The 17,445-nt window shown below is 44.1% G+C and overlaps 1 protein-coding gene and 1 long non-coding RNA gene across 3 annotated transcripts in view; one reads left to right on the top strand and one right to left on the bottom strand.

Moving 5' to 3' along the window:
- Positions 1-17,445, bottom strand: part of LOC124283991 (retinal guanylyl cyclase 2-like) — a 388,141-nt gene that overhangs the window by 50,386 nt on the left and 320,310 nt on the right. The window lies entirely within an intron of this gene.
- LOC124283992 lies at positions 3,478-7,985 on the top strand. Of its 2 annotated transcripts, none has more exons than XR_006900446.1 (3): positions 3,478-3,504; positions 7,107-7,216; positions 7,460-7,985. It is a non-coding gene; the product is annotated as an uncharacterized LOC124283992 (long non-coding RNA). The 2 variants fall into 2 exon arrangements; XR_006900447.1 differs by lacking the exon at positions 3,478-3,504 and adding an exon at positions 6,189-6,290.

Below are 17,445 nucleotides of genomic sequence, written 5' to 3' on the forward strand. Positions count from 1 at the left end.
CACCCGGTCACAGGTGGGCTCGATCCCGGCACCTCAAGCTCGCTGGATTACTAGCCTGGCGGGACCAGGTCCTTCCCAAGGCCTTAATTTTCCAAAATCCATTGTGTACACTACTGGTGGAGCTAAATGAAAAAATTAACGAAAATCGGTCAAACAGTTTAGGAAATATTCACTTTTTAGTGAGCATGGGGTCTGTCTGTCGAAAGGCTAACTATCCAACGTAAAATTGTCGTACTTGTTCATAGTGGGGAGGCGATTGAAAAAATATTTTAGCAAAACATCCGCTGCGGCCACAACCCCAACGAGGGAGAAAGAAATAGATAGACAGATTGCGATGTACAAAGCTTCCTCCCTCGCATCCAACTGCGAGCCTCGGATAGCCTTACTTGTTGTTTCGGGAAATCTTGCGAGGCGGGTCGGGATACGAACACACAAATCTGCAGGCAGAATAAGTGTCATTGCGTTCGCAGACGCAGTTTCATACTTAATGAAACTGCAGTGTAGACTGGATGCTTACTATGTACATGTATTATGAAATTGTTTTATCATGATGATGATTAACAAAATTTGTGCTAAGATGTCACTTTAATGAATTTTATTGTTGTTGAAGTAAAATATTCTCTAAAATCTGGTATTTTCTACGTATATCGTTGTACAATTTATTTTATTTTCAACTTGAGAATTAAGTGTTACCTCCATGCTTATCATCACAGATTATGTCTATTGTTCTCCAAATGCGGTCAACCTGAAAATCCCTGCGTGCCGCCCTTATTGTTGTTATAAACATCACAAATGTCTACTTCACGGTAATAAACCTCTTCAGTATACGTTAGTAACTATTCAAACATAAACACTACCTTTTGACGGGGCCCTTTTGACAAATACGTCGTGCAAGATAAAAGTAATAAATCAATTAGCGTGTTATCGGTTAATTCTTTCATCTGTGTTTTTTTTTTTTAACTCAGCTGATAATTCCTTTTGCTGCACCTCCATGCATATATTACATAACATGAAGTACATAAGACGTTAATATGAAATGTTGAATATTTAGTGCAGACATGAGAAATGCTAAATGGGAATCTTTGTCGGGTAATCTGAGTGATGTTACCACTAATTTATACCTGTTATAAATTCACTAACTGACCATCAAGTGAATGATGACAAATAAACGGGTGTAGGTTTATATCACCAAACACAGTTACAGCAAGGGAGTAGTAATCGCTGTATTGCATGCAGTGTTAATTGCCTACAAAATCTTAGGGATATACACTGTGTGGTTTTAAAATAACAGGTCATCAAACATGATGATATGATTAAATATCGAGGTAAAAAACACAGAAATAGGATCAAATTGGATCGGTCATATACGATCAACGCATCGGAAAATCTGAAAAAAAGCTTACATTGCTGGAGTACTTTATTACGGGAAATACATCCACCGTTCTTATTGTTTCATTGTTTAGGTTGAAGAAATTCTGCCACGGTGGACAGCTGCCCAGTCCCTGTGTCCGTCACGGTCGAGGGAGCAGGTGCTGCCCACCTGGCAGTCAGACCACGTACTAAAATTGTTGTCTCGAAACAGGAAGCGCTTGATTTGAATGAGGCCCCGCGAGATGTGACGGACATTGTAAAAGCAAACAATTTACATAAACACATATTGCAGTTATCAATGTTTTTCTAAACTTGTGAAGGGTAAGCAGACTACTCGCATGTTTACAATAGAAATAACTTCGTTGTTGTTGTTTTGAAGTAAAGTCTTTGAGAGTAAGGTAGTAGAAATAGCAGTCTGTATACGTGCTACAGTTTTCTTGACACACGGGAACATACTTGACAATCGAAGATTTGGAACCAAGGATCCGGGAACTTGAGCGATCTCAACGGAAACCCAGGACAGGAATGGGTTATAGCTAAAACGGAACCACAGCAGAACGGCACCAAAATCGTGCGGCGAAAACGGCACCGTATTGGCGAAAACGGCTACCGATTTCTGAGCTAAAACGGCACCATATACAAAACACAGTATGATGTTGACTTTTATGTTGTAGTTCGTTTAATTATAACATTAGAATCAACATATAAAAAACACAGTATGACGTTGACTTATGGTTTTTATTTCAGCAAGATTATAACACGCAATATAGCTGGAATATTGCTAAAAGCGGCGTAAAATCATAACTCACTCAATCAACCATTACATTAAAATAACAAGATTATAATAAAGACGATAACAAACCGTCAACATAACACATGTTCACACGTCCATATTTGGCCGGATGCTTGAACGATTGGTCCATGGATCATCGCACATCTTGACAGTAGCTGCGACAGAGACAGGTCTCCATCCTTGAATTAACTCCACAATTCGAAAACCTCCTCCTGCCTAGCTGTTGAGGATTTTCGGATGTATGCCTTCAGCCTTCCTTCCTGTATAAGTCTGAGTTGAGTAAATGTACTTAAAACATCAAAGGTTGTGATGTTTTCACGCTAAATTTACAGGCTTTTCCAATCACTCTCGGCACAGTAGATGTTTTGACTATCGAAACATTCTACAAGCCGATTATCAGTCAGACTCATTCATTATCTAAACTTATAGCTAAAATACATGGAATTATCATGAAACGGACCTCCTGTTATCAGAAATTTGCGGTCCGCTGCAAATGATATTGGACCGCTCAACCTTAACGACGGGCCACTATCAGTTCTGTTGTCAAGTGACGTCATAGTTCGACATTTGTGGCTTTCGACTGGGAGATATTCTGGGTCAAACAAGTCAAAGCAACCCGAATTCCCGCTTTAAATAGCGGTAATATTGGCTTTCTTGTTGGTGCTAACCTTAACAATTGCACTATTAAGACTGTTGATGGACCAAAACCGAACACTGTCATAGCTTGACATGTTGCAGGCTATGGTCTTGTCAAAGGCCAAGGTCGAATATCGTCACTTTCTGTTGTGACGTCACTTGAATTGTTCGATGACGTAATTGCATTCGGGCAGTCAAGCCCGTCAGAAGTTGATTTGGGTAAACGTACAGTCAAATTCCTTCATTGTTTCCTTTTTTTTTTCAACACAAATTCCATGTATTTTAGCAATAATAACGGTAATGCTATTTTTGAGGGCATAATCATTTGCAGAAGCCCTCGGTCTTTATCAACAGTTAATGGAAGACCTCGGGCTTCTGCAAATGATAATGCCCTCAAAAATAGCATTACCCTTATAATACTGGAATCCGATTATCAGGTAACACAAACTTTCCAATCACTGTCGGCAGAGTAGACGGCTTCCAAAATTCTGTTTTCAGATTATCTAATGACAAATAATGCAAATAAGATGTTCCCAATAATTATAATTTTATTTGGTGCCGTTTTCACCATAAGATTTGTAGCCGTTTTCGCCAAGTGGAGGTTCCGTTATGTCCAAATGGTGCCGTTTTCGCCTGGTGCCGTTTTGCTGTGGTTCCGTTTTAGCCTGCACCCACAGGAATTAGCAGTACCCCGTCCTTGTCAGGTAGGTTTCAGATGAAATTCGTTATTTTCTTATCATAGCAGTCAGTTTGCATCGAATTAAACGTTTTCGGTAGCAACCTTTATCTTACAGTAACGATGCGCTCGCATTTCGATTTTGCTCACGGTTATTAATGTGGACATTGCATTTTGGTTTGAAATCTGTAAAAAAACCAACAGTATTGTTGATACAAGTATGCCTTTGTGTTCCTGTACGTTGAGTCTGATATGGTTATATGAAGCAAGGCAACAAATATAGATAAAACAAGGGAGCACCTTTAGAATACAGCACCACAACTTCTCGTGAGGACGATCTCTGCCGTAGGTCACATGTCATTAAGACAGGCAACCAGTTTGTGAGAACCCGTCGGACGCGAACCCGCGACCTTCGGATTGTTAGCCTGACAGCTAACTGACTGAGCTACGTCCACACTGTTGCACAATGTGCAAATTTATCGAGTCATTCCTGTGACGTCACGGAAATCACCGGAAACCCACGAAGTCTACAGTGTCGCGTGACTTCGTACCACGGACAATGTCGAAGTTGTTCGGAAATGACGGGTAACCTTGGAAACACATGACGTCATTCTTTTTTTCCTTGCGCAAGTTCGCGGGCCTGGGAAATCTAAGCGTCATTTCGCTCTTGACATTGAAAGGGCAAACATCGTAATTCACGATGGCAGGATCTTTGGAGGATTCGTTTGAGGATTTTGTGATGGAAAAGAAAGTGTGGCGCAGGGGAGCAAGGAAGGAGAACTTGGGTCATGGGAGTAAGGATAAGAGGGCCAGGAATAAGGATGTGGTAGACACTGGGAAGGCGGATGGCAGTTTTCCTTCATTTCCAAGTTGTACTGATGCTCCTTGGGTAAGTTCATATGGGAGAGATTTGGGGAGGGCTTCCAGGGTCATAACTTATGATTGGTTGCTCTTTCATGTATTTGTGACGATTCGTGCTACTTTGGCTTGGTGCATGAACCGTGGGTTACTCTGTAACCATGTCACCTGTGATGTATGCAAGAGGTCAATGTATATTGCAGAGGCAACTGGGATTCATCGGAGTAGTGACGGCATTCGTTGGGCTTGTCGAGAACGATTGATGGAGTTAGACATCAGTGTTACAAATCAATCCGAACTAAAAGCTGGTTCTCTGATGCTCGCATCAATATGGCTGAATGTTTGAAATTGATTTTTCACTGGTGTCGGAACCGCTCTCAGCTTGATTGTCAGACTGAGTACGGTTTTTCTTCAGCAACGACTACTGACTGGTACAACTTTTGTCGTGAGGTGTGTGATAAGTCGGTTTATGGGAGAATGGAAAAAGATAGGTGGGCCAGGTATTATTGTTGAGATTGATGAATCAAAGTTTGGCAAACGAAAGTATCATAAAGGTCATTATGTGTAGGGCCAGTGGGTGTTCGGAGGTGTTGAGAGATTGGCCCGACATAAGATTTTTATGGTACCAGTAGAACGCCGTGATGCTGACACTTTGATTCCATTAATCAAGCAATGGATTTTACCCGGTTCTACTATCATTTCTGACTGTTGGAAATCATACAGTTCTCTCGATTCTGATCCGGATACACACATCTCACTGTCAACCATTCGAGAATTTCAAAGACCCCATTACAGGTGCGCATACAAATACAATTGAAGGAGCATGGCTTCATGCTGGCGCTCCATGAATAAGTACGGCACTGTCAAGTCTCTCTTTGAATCCTATCTCAATGAACATATCTGGAGAGTAAAGGTATCTTGGGGTGAAGGGATTTGTTTGATGCTCTACTTGTGAGGTTACCCGACAGTATCCTATTAATAACATGCCTGGATCCATTCCACTTCAGCTTGCTTCCTCCACGGTTCTTGCTGCCTCCTCTCCTGCCAACTGACTGAGTACTGATCATGCCTTGAACGACGACGCCTCGATCCATGTTTGGTTTTCACCAAACGCCATTACATTTACTTTTGCTGAGTGTATTATTAATTTCATTCACAATAGTAAATGTATGGTGCTTGTGTGCACGTTCGCCATGGATTTAAAAAAAAAAAAATAGAATCCCCGCCCCAACCAAAGCCATTTCTAACCCTAAACCCTAACCCTAAACCCTAACCCTAAACCTAACCCTAAACCCTAACTAACCCTAACCCTGAAATCCCACCTAACCCTAAACCCTAATATAATGATTAAATTGACCAAAACTGCGAATAATAGATTTTGGCATAATGTGACAGGTAAAATGCATTCTTACTAAATTGAAAAAATATAAAATGCAATAAAAACACAAAAAACACAAAGTATAACACCTCAGCACCCCGTAATGTACATTATTATCAGCGTATTTGTGAAAAAACAAAACATGGTAAACTGGTGCTTGCAAATAATTGCGCATCCGCCTGTAAACTATTGCTGGAAACTCTCAACATCGTTGGGCTTATGCAATGAGATAGCCAGTAGAGATGAAACATCACTGAACGGAGCTTATACGCACTCGATGACCTTGACAATCGTGTTGCCATGCTGGCGTCATAGGGCATTGTTTCGAGAACGTGCTTTGGAACAAAGTCACACTAAATTACGTAAATGGGTATTATGACGTAATTTCAAAGTTTGTGGTGCTGTATTCTAAAGGTAGGCCAAAACAAGTAATTCATGATAATTAGGTGGAAAATATTACCAATCGACATATGTTCATGATCCAAATGTGTGTCTCTTTTTGTTTTTGGCTGTTGTGAGAAGAATCATGGAAAAGTCCGTGGAGTCCTTTGAAAATCCATTAAATTGTCTTACTTAAGGTAAAATACCTTTCTTCAAGTTTTATTATTGCTCGACATCATAAATCAATATATATGTTGGGTTTTATAACATTAGAGATGTCATTGACACATAAATGCAAACTAAAATTAAAATTGTCATCAACTCGTTGCTTGTTCACAATTGGGTAAATCTAGCATATAATTATTTCATTCTGTCAGTTATCTCGTAGAATTGACATAGCATACCATACCATTATGTAGCACATTGTCGACCATGTTAATAGAAGACTTCTCATACCGTCTCAGTAATACATATACCACAATTACTCAGGGCTCGATATAAGATATGTTAACCTACTTGCACCAGGTGCAACCTAAGATAAAGACCTAGTTGCCCCAACCAAATTCCACTTGCAACGTATTGTGTTAAAATGTCAGAGGTTTCGGTGCACATAGACATATTTCCGTGAAGCCATAGCCACACAGAAACCCAGCTGATCCCTGTTTACAAGAGCTGTCATAACCAAGACGTGTCCATGAAAAGCAATGTTTCAGTGCCATAGCTATTCAAAGTTTAGAAGAATAATGAGCTGACATACTAATGCTTATAATGTTAGATTTATTGTTGATTGATTTCTCAAAAATTGACTTGCACCTTGTGCAAGCTAGACTCATAACTAAGTTGCACTTTATAATATTGGGTTGCACCAGTGCAAGGAACAAAGCACTAAATCGAGCCCTGTTACTTATTACTTGGTTTGATGCATGGTGAATATGATAATGATGAATGTTTGTAGGATTGTAATAATCTATTATTGGATGAATCAAAATGAACTCATTTGCTTTTCTTAATAGAAGCCTTTTGGATAATCTGGAGGAGCAAGAGGTACGATCGAAGTCGGCAGATTACAGGAAAGGAAGAAAAACACAGGGAAGATGCTATAAGAAACAAAAGAATCCGATCTGTAAGTTCCTGAAACTGGATTATATAATATCATTTGTACCGGTTTATAAACTTCCTGAGTCTTAACTGACATGATGTGCTACATATTATCACATCGCTATATACCTGTAATAGAATAACTTTCCTTATCTCATGTCATTACCCATCACCGTAATGTGCCATTATCTAATTAGACCAAGTGCCGCTCTCAAGAATAAATGTTGGACATAACTTTCGCAATGCAAGAATTTCATTTTTTCCCCAGAAACTCCAACAGCGCCTGAAGAATCTAGCTACTATTAACTGGACAGAGTAAAGAACACAGAAGGTGGCTGTAGTCCTAACCCCAGAATGGACATCGCCAGTGGTGTCTGACGCGCCAGAGGCAAAAAAGAAGAACTTGCGACACCATCCAGCAAGATGCATTCCAACCACCTAAAGGTCTTCCACCCTGGTCATTGAGAATATGATTCATGATATTCAGGGATAGGATGGAATGTCTAAAACTACATTCAATTATTTCCTGTATTCACCCTGTTTAGGAAAAAACAACTACATTTGTTGTTTCTGACACTAAGATTAAAAAGAAATTAATGTCCTTCATATTAAAAAAATGCCAACCGCTCCATAATATTTATTTGAACAAACTACTACTCCGACAAAATTTCAAATCCATAGGGCCTGTGATGACTCTCTCTCTCTCTCTGTCTGTCTGTCGTTTTGAATACCCTTAAACCTGTCTTAGCATAATAATATTAAATAATAAATGTACATACATGTTAGTGTGCAAGTGGGGCGGTGGGGTAGCCTAATGGTCACGTCGAAGACCCGGGTTCGAATCCCCACATGGGTACAATGTGTGAAGCCCATTTCTGGTGTCCCCCGCCGTGATATTGCTGGAATATTGCTAAAAGCGGCGTAAAACCAAACTCAGTCAGTCAGTAGTGTGCAAGTGGTTTGTGTGTTTTTTAGTGTGCATTCCTCTCTGAATAAGGAGAAATCAGCTTACAGGATTTTGTGATTTGTGACAATGTATAATTGTAACATTGAAACATAGACATGATGTGTTTTTGATGAATAAAGAGAATCGACTGACTGACTGATATTATATTTATTTTTTCTATGTCCATGTGGTGTTGAGGTAGCTGTAGTTGAAATGAGTTTATTTTATATTTGAAGGTATTATGAATAAAATATATGACATAATACATTCACATATATACTAGGCACATAAAGAAACTGCATACACAAATTTAAAATCTAAATTTATCAAACCTGTGTAGACACATAAGGATTTAAACTCAGAGATTAGTGACATGTATCCAACATGCATGCACGTGCCACGTTCCGTGACGTCAGTGGGTTCGTCCTTGAGACGTGCAATACGTTGTTGCACGTGCATTCCGGGAAAGAGAAACAGAGCAAATGAATGCCACACAATACTGTCACTTTGGAAAGCTCAACCCCTGCCCTTGCGATCGTTCAAAAAATTAAACGGCTATTGAAACGCATAGCATGCCAAGGCTCACGTCTGCACAACGTCATGAGGCCATTGGGATGGTCCATGGGGGAATGTCTGAACGACAAGTGGCTGCACATTTCCACTGCCACCGAAACACCATTTCTGCACTGGTGTGACGCTACCAGAACACAAATGACGTCATCGATCGGCCAGGTTCTGGCCGTCCACGGCCAAGACAGGACAGATGGATAAGGGTGACCCATCTTCGACACAGGTTTCAGACTGCAGTGATGACTGCCCGAACCATCCCTGGACTTCGCCGTATCCACCCCAACACAGTTTGACAACGTTTACGTCAGACCACGACAACAACGCCATACGGCCTATCCTGACACAACGCCATCGACAAGCTCGCTGAATGTGGTGCCCAAATCATGTCCGCAGACCCTTGTTTTGGTGGAGAAATGTTGTTTTCACAGGTAAGTCCAGGTTTAATATTTCCCATAGTGATGGACGTCAACGTGCCTATAGAGGCGTGGGGAACGTTATGCACAGGCCTGTGTCTTGGAGAGGAATCGCTTTGGTGGTGGTTCCGTGATGATTTGGGGTGGAATAACAACACGCCAAAGAACTCCTTTGGTGATTGTTCAGGGCAACTTAACTGGTGTGGGCTACAGCGATCAGATTCTTCGACATGTGGCAATTCCTTTTCTGCAACGTCATGGCCCTGGGTTAACATTCCAACAGGACAATGCCCGCCCTCATACGGCTAGGGTTGCTATTGATTTATTGCAACACCACAACGTTGACTTACTGCCTTGGCCTGCAAATTCACCCGGACCTCTCCCTGATAGAGCATGTTTGGTACGAGATGGATCGATGTCTACGCCGTCTTCCTCATCCGCCAGATAACGTCCTTGACCTTGCAACTTGAGAGAATCTGGCGTGATATCCCAAAAGACTTCCTTGCACATTTGATAGGCTCTATGCGTCGTCCATGAACTGCTGTTCTCAATGCCGATGATGGACATACCCCGTTATTGAGCTTGTGACATGGTCGTTTGACCCCTGTCCCGCTTGTGGACTCGTGACGTCATTGTGATTGACTTTTCAATTGAAATTCTCCCGACTTGTTATGGTCTCATGATCCCTCCATTAAAGTTTATATATACCTTTGACATTGTTATCGTACTTATCAACTGGGATAATATTTTGACAATGCACAGTTTCTTTATGTGGCTAGTATATAATTAACTCATTTCAACTACAGTTAATATAGTTGAATAATCATAATTTAATATGGACATATGGTAATCACTGAATACTAATAATTGAAACCAAATGGAGCCATACTGATCCTGATTTACTGAAACTTATGGAACATGGTTAATGCGATTAATAGAAACGAAAATCAAAGGGAAAAATAATTGAACTAAGTAAATAAATAAAACCATCTGAAAGTAGAGGATAAGGGAAACCCAATGGAACCTCATAGGAATCTGGGTAACGGAAACGCACTGGAGCCCTACAGGAATCTGGGTAACGGAAACGCACTGGAGCCCTACATGAATCTGGGTAACGGAAACGCACTGGAGCCCTACAGGAAACTGGGTAACGGAAACGCACTGGAGCCCTACAGGAAGCTCGGTAACGGAAACGCACTGGAGCCATACTGGTTTCTGGGTAATTTGTAAGTTTCCGTTTTCCGGAAACCTGAAGGAAATGTAGAGAAACGGTCCTGAAACCTAATTGAAACTTAAGTTTCCATTACATTTCTGTTAGGTTTCCGGTGTCTGGAAACCAAGTTATTTTTCCTGTGACGAATGCTCTTGGCGGCCCATCTTTCAAGTAGTACAAGTTCGGTTCGCCGTATTTGATGTCGACCAGGTCTACGCTGTACATTTCCATGAACCATATTGGATCGGTGGCGCGTTTCTGCTGTCTCCCTTGTATTCACCGTACCCAACTGGTACAAGTACCTAACGCTGACCCGGTCCAGTAATTTTTTCTCTGTTTTATCATGACGTGCCGCTGCTGCTGATTCAACAGATTTCATTTTGATGGCTTCGACGGGTCTCTTATCCACAAGTCTGGTGCTTTCGTTGTTGATGGCATCCACCGCTTGCGGCAAACGTACGACCCATTCTGTATTTCTGTTTTCGGGATGGATTAAATCCTGCGAGTATTGGTGTGAGAACAGGTGTTCCGCTAATGTGCGATTGAATCTCTCAATGATGGCTTGGCTGCAGTGAGCTCCAGCCACGCCTCGTCTCACCTGGACGTCGTGCTTGGCCAGCAGCTGCGACACGGCTCCCATCAACTCGCGTCCGGGATCGATTTGCAATACGGCAGGCTAAGTCAAGCGACTGTGTTTGTATATGCGTTCTAAGGCTTTGGCGACTTCGTTCGAATCTTTGAGGCTTCTCACCGAGAGGCTTTGGTGAGTTTTTGGATGGCGTCCGCGCATTTCCAGTATGTGCGTGGGCTGTCGTAAATTTTCTCCATGATGTATGTGCATTTTTTAATTATTTAATGTGCGTGTGTGTCCATACGCGTAAGTGGTGACTGCGTCAGTGGCAATCCATCGTTTCGTGTCCATGTCATACAGTGACATCTTGTTGATTTTCAGTCCATATACCCTGTGTCCGTCGCTTCTCAACATGTTCATTTGGTGTTTGAAAGTGCGGGTTTTGAATAAGGCTTCGTTGAATCTGGTGTGCTTGATGAGTTTTTTCACCATGTATTTTTTCACGCCTTTTGCCTTTCTGATTTTGTCATCGTCTGCTTTCTTGATGGAATACATCTGGGTCTCAAGTCGATGTACTCGGCGATCGGCGTGCCCGCGCATTCGTCTTTCATCTTGCCGAGCACTTTTTTGTTGACTTGGCTGTGTAAAGGATGGTCTTTCGGATAGTCACTGGTGTCGTACAAATGGCTATTACGAGGGAATCCGTGTCCATGTACAGCACTTCGCACTTGTCGCTGTACTGCTTCTTCAGCTCGTTGTAATAAAAGTCGTACATCAGGTGTTTGGATAAGTCGAGGATGCTCATCCCCACGTAAACAGGCCCGGTTGAATTTGATGTGGGTTTTGTTCATGTGCAGCGCTGCCAAGTCGTTATCAAATAGCTTGCTTCGGTTGAACACCTGCTGGCTATCAGTTTCCTGAGTTTTTCTTCTTCGCTTGATCTGACAAGTTTCACGTTAATGCATTTTCTCAAATTCTCCATCGTCTTGCCAAACACTGAGTTGTTCATGAGTTTGTACAAGTTTTTCTCAGAATCGCTCGTGGCCAGCTTTCGTAAATCCGTGTTCATTCTGATGTAGAGCTCCATCCACGGACTTTGCTCGTACTTGAACGCCCTGTTTCATTCCCAGCAACAAGTACAGCTGCAGGTTACGATAGTGAACGATGTATTTTTTCTTGTTCATCAAGTCCAGTACAAATTTCTCGACGTTAGCCAGCTGATATTTCCCCAGCAACGTTCATTGATATTCAGACATCCGGTCCGGGTTCACCGTCAATCGTTCGGGAGCTAGCAGATAGCTGTTGTGCGATTCGTGTAATTCTGCGGGATATTCCAAGTCCACTTCGAGTATGTATCCTTTGTTCAAATCCGGCTCAACGCTATCGACGTCTATATCAGATGAGACCCATTCGAATCCCCTGGTGGGAAGATACTGACTCATGGCCCAGCCGTACAGGTTGTTTGCGTCGAGATAGAGGATGTGTTTGGTCGGTTTGCTCGTGTTGTAACTGGGAACATACTTCTTATTCTATTTTGCGCACGTCCAGGTCCTTCATCATCCACGGCCTTTCTGTGTACGTCTTGTTCATCAGTAAAGTAGGGCAGATAATGACGATGTGATCAAACACGTCATGATAGTAACCTTCCAGCATGTCCAGCACGAATGCCGTATTGCCGCATCCGGTCTGACCGCACACGATGGCGCTGTGCGGATCGCGGGGTAAATCAATATATGGCTTGCCTGAATCTTCCATTGTCTATGTTCAGTTGCACGTCCATAATCACGTACAAATATAAATTTCACTTGCCGGCCGGATTTTGCGCCTTCTTAGTGATTTGGATGGTGATCCCCTCGCTGCCGTCCTCGATGCGGCATCTGCTGCCGTGCAGTTTGTAGTCGTCCCTGGATCTCATGTCGAACCACAGTGTGTAATGGTCTTTCAGGTACTTACCAAGCGTTACGTAGCGTAAAAGCAGTTTTTGGACAACGTCGTTGACTTCCGGCCATTGTCCCTCAATGGCCGGTAGTTTTTTTATCTCGTCCCCACTGCTTGGTTGCTGTTTCTTTGTAACGGCTCGTATTCCGCCACTGGAATGATGAAGATGCCTTTCATCGATCGGGCCAGCACGTTCAGGTTGATGTTCCGCAATGTGCCGCTCTTGTCCTTGATCGTCCGGTGACACAGCACACGATTGTACAGGATGGACAGCTTTACCCAGTACTGGTTGCGAATCTGCCGAACCAGCTCCGGGTTGTGACCATGTCGAACTCCAGCGAGATGTTGTCGATGACGTAGCTGGCCTCGGTGCCGTCCCGTGTGAAGATACTTTTGCCGTAGTCGTTGAACGTGAGTTCGTATTCCAGTCAGTCACCCAGCGCGGCCTGGTAAAACAGCATGTGCTCCTAGTGTTGTGGCACGTATCCCAGCGAGCATGTCTTGCGTTATAGCTTTTCCCACACGCATGTCATTCGATTTGTAGGTACACCAACAAAGTCTTTGATACAACATGTCAGCGCGTTCGTTCTTGGTTTTCCACAGGTCCATTAAGTGCAAAACACGTCGCTGTCGTCGATGCTCAGCACCTCGTTCCCGCTGATTTTGATGGTGGTTTTCCTGACGATGGCGCGACCCAGGTTGCGCACGATCATGTGTTTGTCGTTCGTGGACTCTAAAGTGATCTGAAAAGCCTGTTGAGCCGTGCCGGGGACAATGACGTCATTCGCGCCCAGGCTGGGGAATCGAACCAGCAGCGTTTGTTTTGATCGATCATGCTCAGATTGTTGGTGATGGTCACCAATTGACGCATGGCTCTGGTGCCGAACGGCTCCCTCCATCTTCGAAAGAATCTAGCTTTCGTCCGTATTGCGACATTGTTTTGTTATTGAAAATATATATATTATAAATTAATTAAAAAAATGGCGGACGATATTGATATGGATGATTCGACATTCAGCCTCTGCTGGACACCTCAGCAGCGGACACCTCGTTCATTGGCAACACCGTGGGAAACGAACTTTTAAAGCAGACCATGGACGATTATTACGATGCATTAAAGCCATTGGTACTCGACTATTCCAAGTTCAAAATCGGCAACGAAGGGAAAGCCCATCCAGAGGTCGATCTCATGAACAAACACACGAGAGAACCGCTCGCCCTGTCGACACTAGCCAGACGCCATGGCTGTAATGATCTCATCGGCAACGACTTAGACCTGCTAGATTACGGCAGCGCACTACCCAAAATTTCCACGAAGGTCATCCGAGATCTGCAAAACGTTAGGACCGAACTCGGCGCCACATGCCACAACATGTTCAAGAAGCTTCGGACGGACTCGACAGCATACTGGCCATGCTAGACGACAGTCCATTACCTCTTTGGGAAATTAGAGCTCTAGATAAGTCCTTGCAGACCATGCATGGATCATTCATGAACAACCTACCCAAACTGGACAAAGTCGATGAGCACATCGCTCACGCAAACAGAAAACTCAACGAGGGTAACAAGTACAGCTGAGATTAGATCACCAACAGAATTCGCGACCTGGAAGACGAGATTGGCTCGAATAGAAGCCACTTCATCCAACCGGGAAGCCCTCCGATCGCAAATCAGCCGCATGCGTGAACGAGGACACCACTTGGGTGGCAGGATCCGAAATCTGTTCTGGAAACAAGGGATCACCATCACCAGCATTCTGATGGCCTTGGGCTTCATCATATCGACCCTGGTCGTATCGCTGATGGGAGGCACACCAATCCCAACACCACCAAGCCCATCATCATCAGGAGACTTCGGGGACTGGACAAAAAACATTTGAAATCTCTCGGCGAAGCCCTGGCTAAACTGGCTGGCAAAGCTGCCGAAGCGCTGCCTGGTATCTTGGGCAGCATCGTTTCCTGGCTGCTGACCACACTGTCGTGGCTCGGTCAAAACCTTTGAGCTTTCGTCATTGCCGTGGCGGGTCTTGAGTACGTCGCAGCTGGGGAATTTGTAACCAAATGAGGCAACAGTCCGACCGCAATCCCGCCGACCACCAGAGCCGTTTTGTGATCGACGTGCCGCTGATTGTTTCCCTGCACGATCGGAGGCAGCTACTGCTGTCATCGTCGTCATTGTTTTACTTCCGGGGATGGCACCATGATGCCCGTTTCATGCAGCGCACGACTGGACTCGCGTTATTGACGTCCGGATTCAAGCCCAACTTTTGTTCGCTGGTGGCGATGGCAATTTCGTTGTTGTAGCCGAGGACTCTGTTCACCCTCAGTTGCATGTTACTCAGAGCCGTGTACAGTCCCACGCCGAACACGTAGTCAACTTTCAAAATATTCCAGCGCATTTTGATTGCACTCGATGGCACTCGGCAGATCGACGGGAGACGCGATGGCATCCTCGACGTTCGACAAGAACTGTTTCTGCAGGACATAAGCTGTCCCTTCACCCACGATGCCGGAACGTCTGCGTCTGCACACCCCGCACGGCCCACACTGACGACGCCCGCGAGAGAAAACCCTTTCGAATTATCAAGCATGAACATTTTCCAATCGTCCGCGGGCCCTGTTTAAACCTCCAAACTCGGTAATCGTTGCTGTCGTCAAAAGGCGAATACAAAGCCGTAAGTCGTCGAATACAAATTGTAACCCCAGTCTTTCACCAGCTGTTTGGTGGCTTCTACGAAAGGCATGTTGGGAACGATGGGAATGCCCAAACCGTGGTTCGGACCCAGCAAACGCCAATCGACAGTCTTTGGATCTAGTTCGAATTCATCGCAAACGCGTTCGTACGCACGTCTATTGTACGGATTGTTTACTGCGTTCCAAGCCTTGTCCTGCGGAATCGGGGCGCTGATCTCTTTCAAAATACGTCTAATCTGGTAGTACACGTGAAACGAGAAAACAGACTCAGTTCATCGCGGCGATCGTCGTTCAACATCACACCGCACCTGGTAGTCGCGCACCACACGACGTAATTGAATTGATTCTGCCAGAACTGCATCGGGTTGTTAAACCAAAGTGTGCACCGTTGTCACATTCATTACCGAAAGCCCGTAATTTCGTCGATGAACCGAGCTCTGAAATGTAAACCATCCTTTGGTTTACCACAATCTTCATATGCGTGCAATCTACATCGCTTTTAGAATAAAACACTCCCGGTTTGTACATATCGAAGTTGCGCTCTGCGATATCACCTACTACCCGCGTTCGACCAACATCAGCGGCAGCAAGAACAGGCTATTTCGTCAATAACGAACGCAACCAAATAACGGATGGCTACTACAGCGTATGCTTGCTCAACGACGAGATCTTCAAACCTGTGGGAGCCGAACTCAAAATGAACAACTCTAACGGCATTCTCGTGTTCGCCAATAACGGAAAAAACGACTTGAGAATAAGCCGGCCGTTGGCGAGAACGCTGGGGTTGATGTCGAACGAAATAACACTGCAAGCCACCATGACTGGCACGAAATTACCAGATATCGTTCCGTATCGCGAACTGTGCATTCATCTGGATCAGCTTAGCACGACCAACAATGTTCAAGGAGAACGACCTTCCATGCTGCTGAGAGCCTGTGAAAACAGAAAAGTACAACGACGGCAGAACCGAATCGTTTTCATCGAGGCAGTTCAAGAAATTAACACGAGATCCATCACGGAATTGAAAATATCAGTTTTAGACATTAAACATGATCCCATAAGTATAGGATATCTCAGCGCGCGACGCTGCACATACGACAATGACCAAGTCTCAAGGTCCAAGAACACGCATTAGAAAATGCGCCAACATAGCGATCTCCAACCTCGGGGACACACGCGGAGTCAACGGCAAACTGTACACCTTGCTACTGAAAAACATTTACAAATGCGTCACTCTGCTCTGCCGGCGGTAACAAGAACAACGACCTAGGCGATTTCGTCGATACCGAAGGACGCGGTACGACGTTGTCCGCAATGACAAGGACTAATGGACAACAACCACAGCGTTTGGTGGCAGGCTATTCAACCTGGATGATGTCGTGACCACGGTCATCTCCAGAAACAAGCAGTACACTCTCATCTTCAACGACGACAGCAAATGGGTATTAGTGCCATCCCAAATCGACTGGAATCTCAACATCACGCTCAGCTCTCCCCACGTTTTCATGGACAACAAAGATCACTATCTGATGAAAGTCGTGAACAACAGAACGCTACTTGTGCCTTACGTCCCAACGCATAGAGGCAGCGTGATCGTCAGTGTGCTGACGCAATAAGTGGCCAACACACTATCGAGCAAACCCGGGATGCAAAATGTGGGATTGCAGATGATGTCGGAATTCGACAGCGTAGTAGACATCCAGCTGGCGAAATCCACACTGTACATCCAAGTCTACCTCAGCGAACTGCCATCAGCGCATGACATCGTCAAAATCATAAAAGGCATCAAACTCCGCTGGGCCAAACAACAATACGAAGTTTGCTCCGTTTACGTGCGGGTGAACGCGAATGCATACACCAGTCTGCAAGGAGACACTGTGACTGTGGAAGACACGATATCGCTCACTAAA

Source organism: Haliotis rubra, unplaced genomic scaffold (assembly GCF_003918875.1).
Source record: "Haliotis rubra isolate DU_JTF1 unplaced genomic scaffold, ASM391887v1 Scf327, whole genome shotgun sequence".
In the NCBI taxonomy this organism is placed as follows: domain Eukaryota; kingdom Metazoa; phylum Mollusca; class Gastropoda; order Lepetellida; family Haliotidae; genus Haliotis; species Haliotis rubra.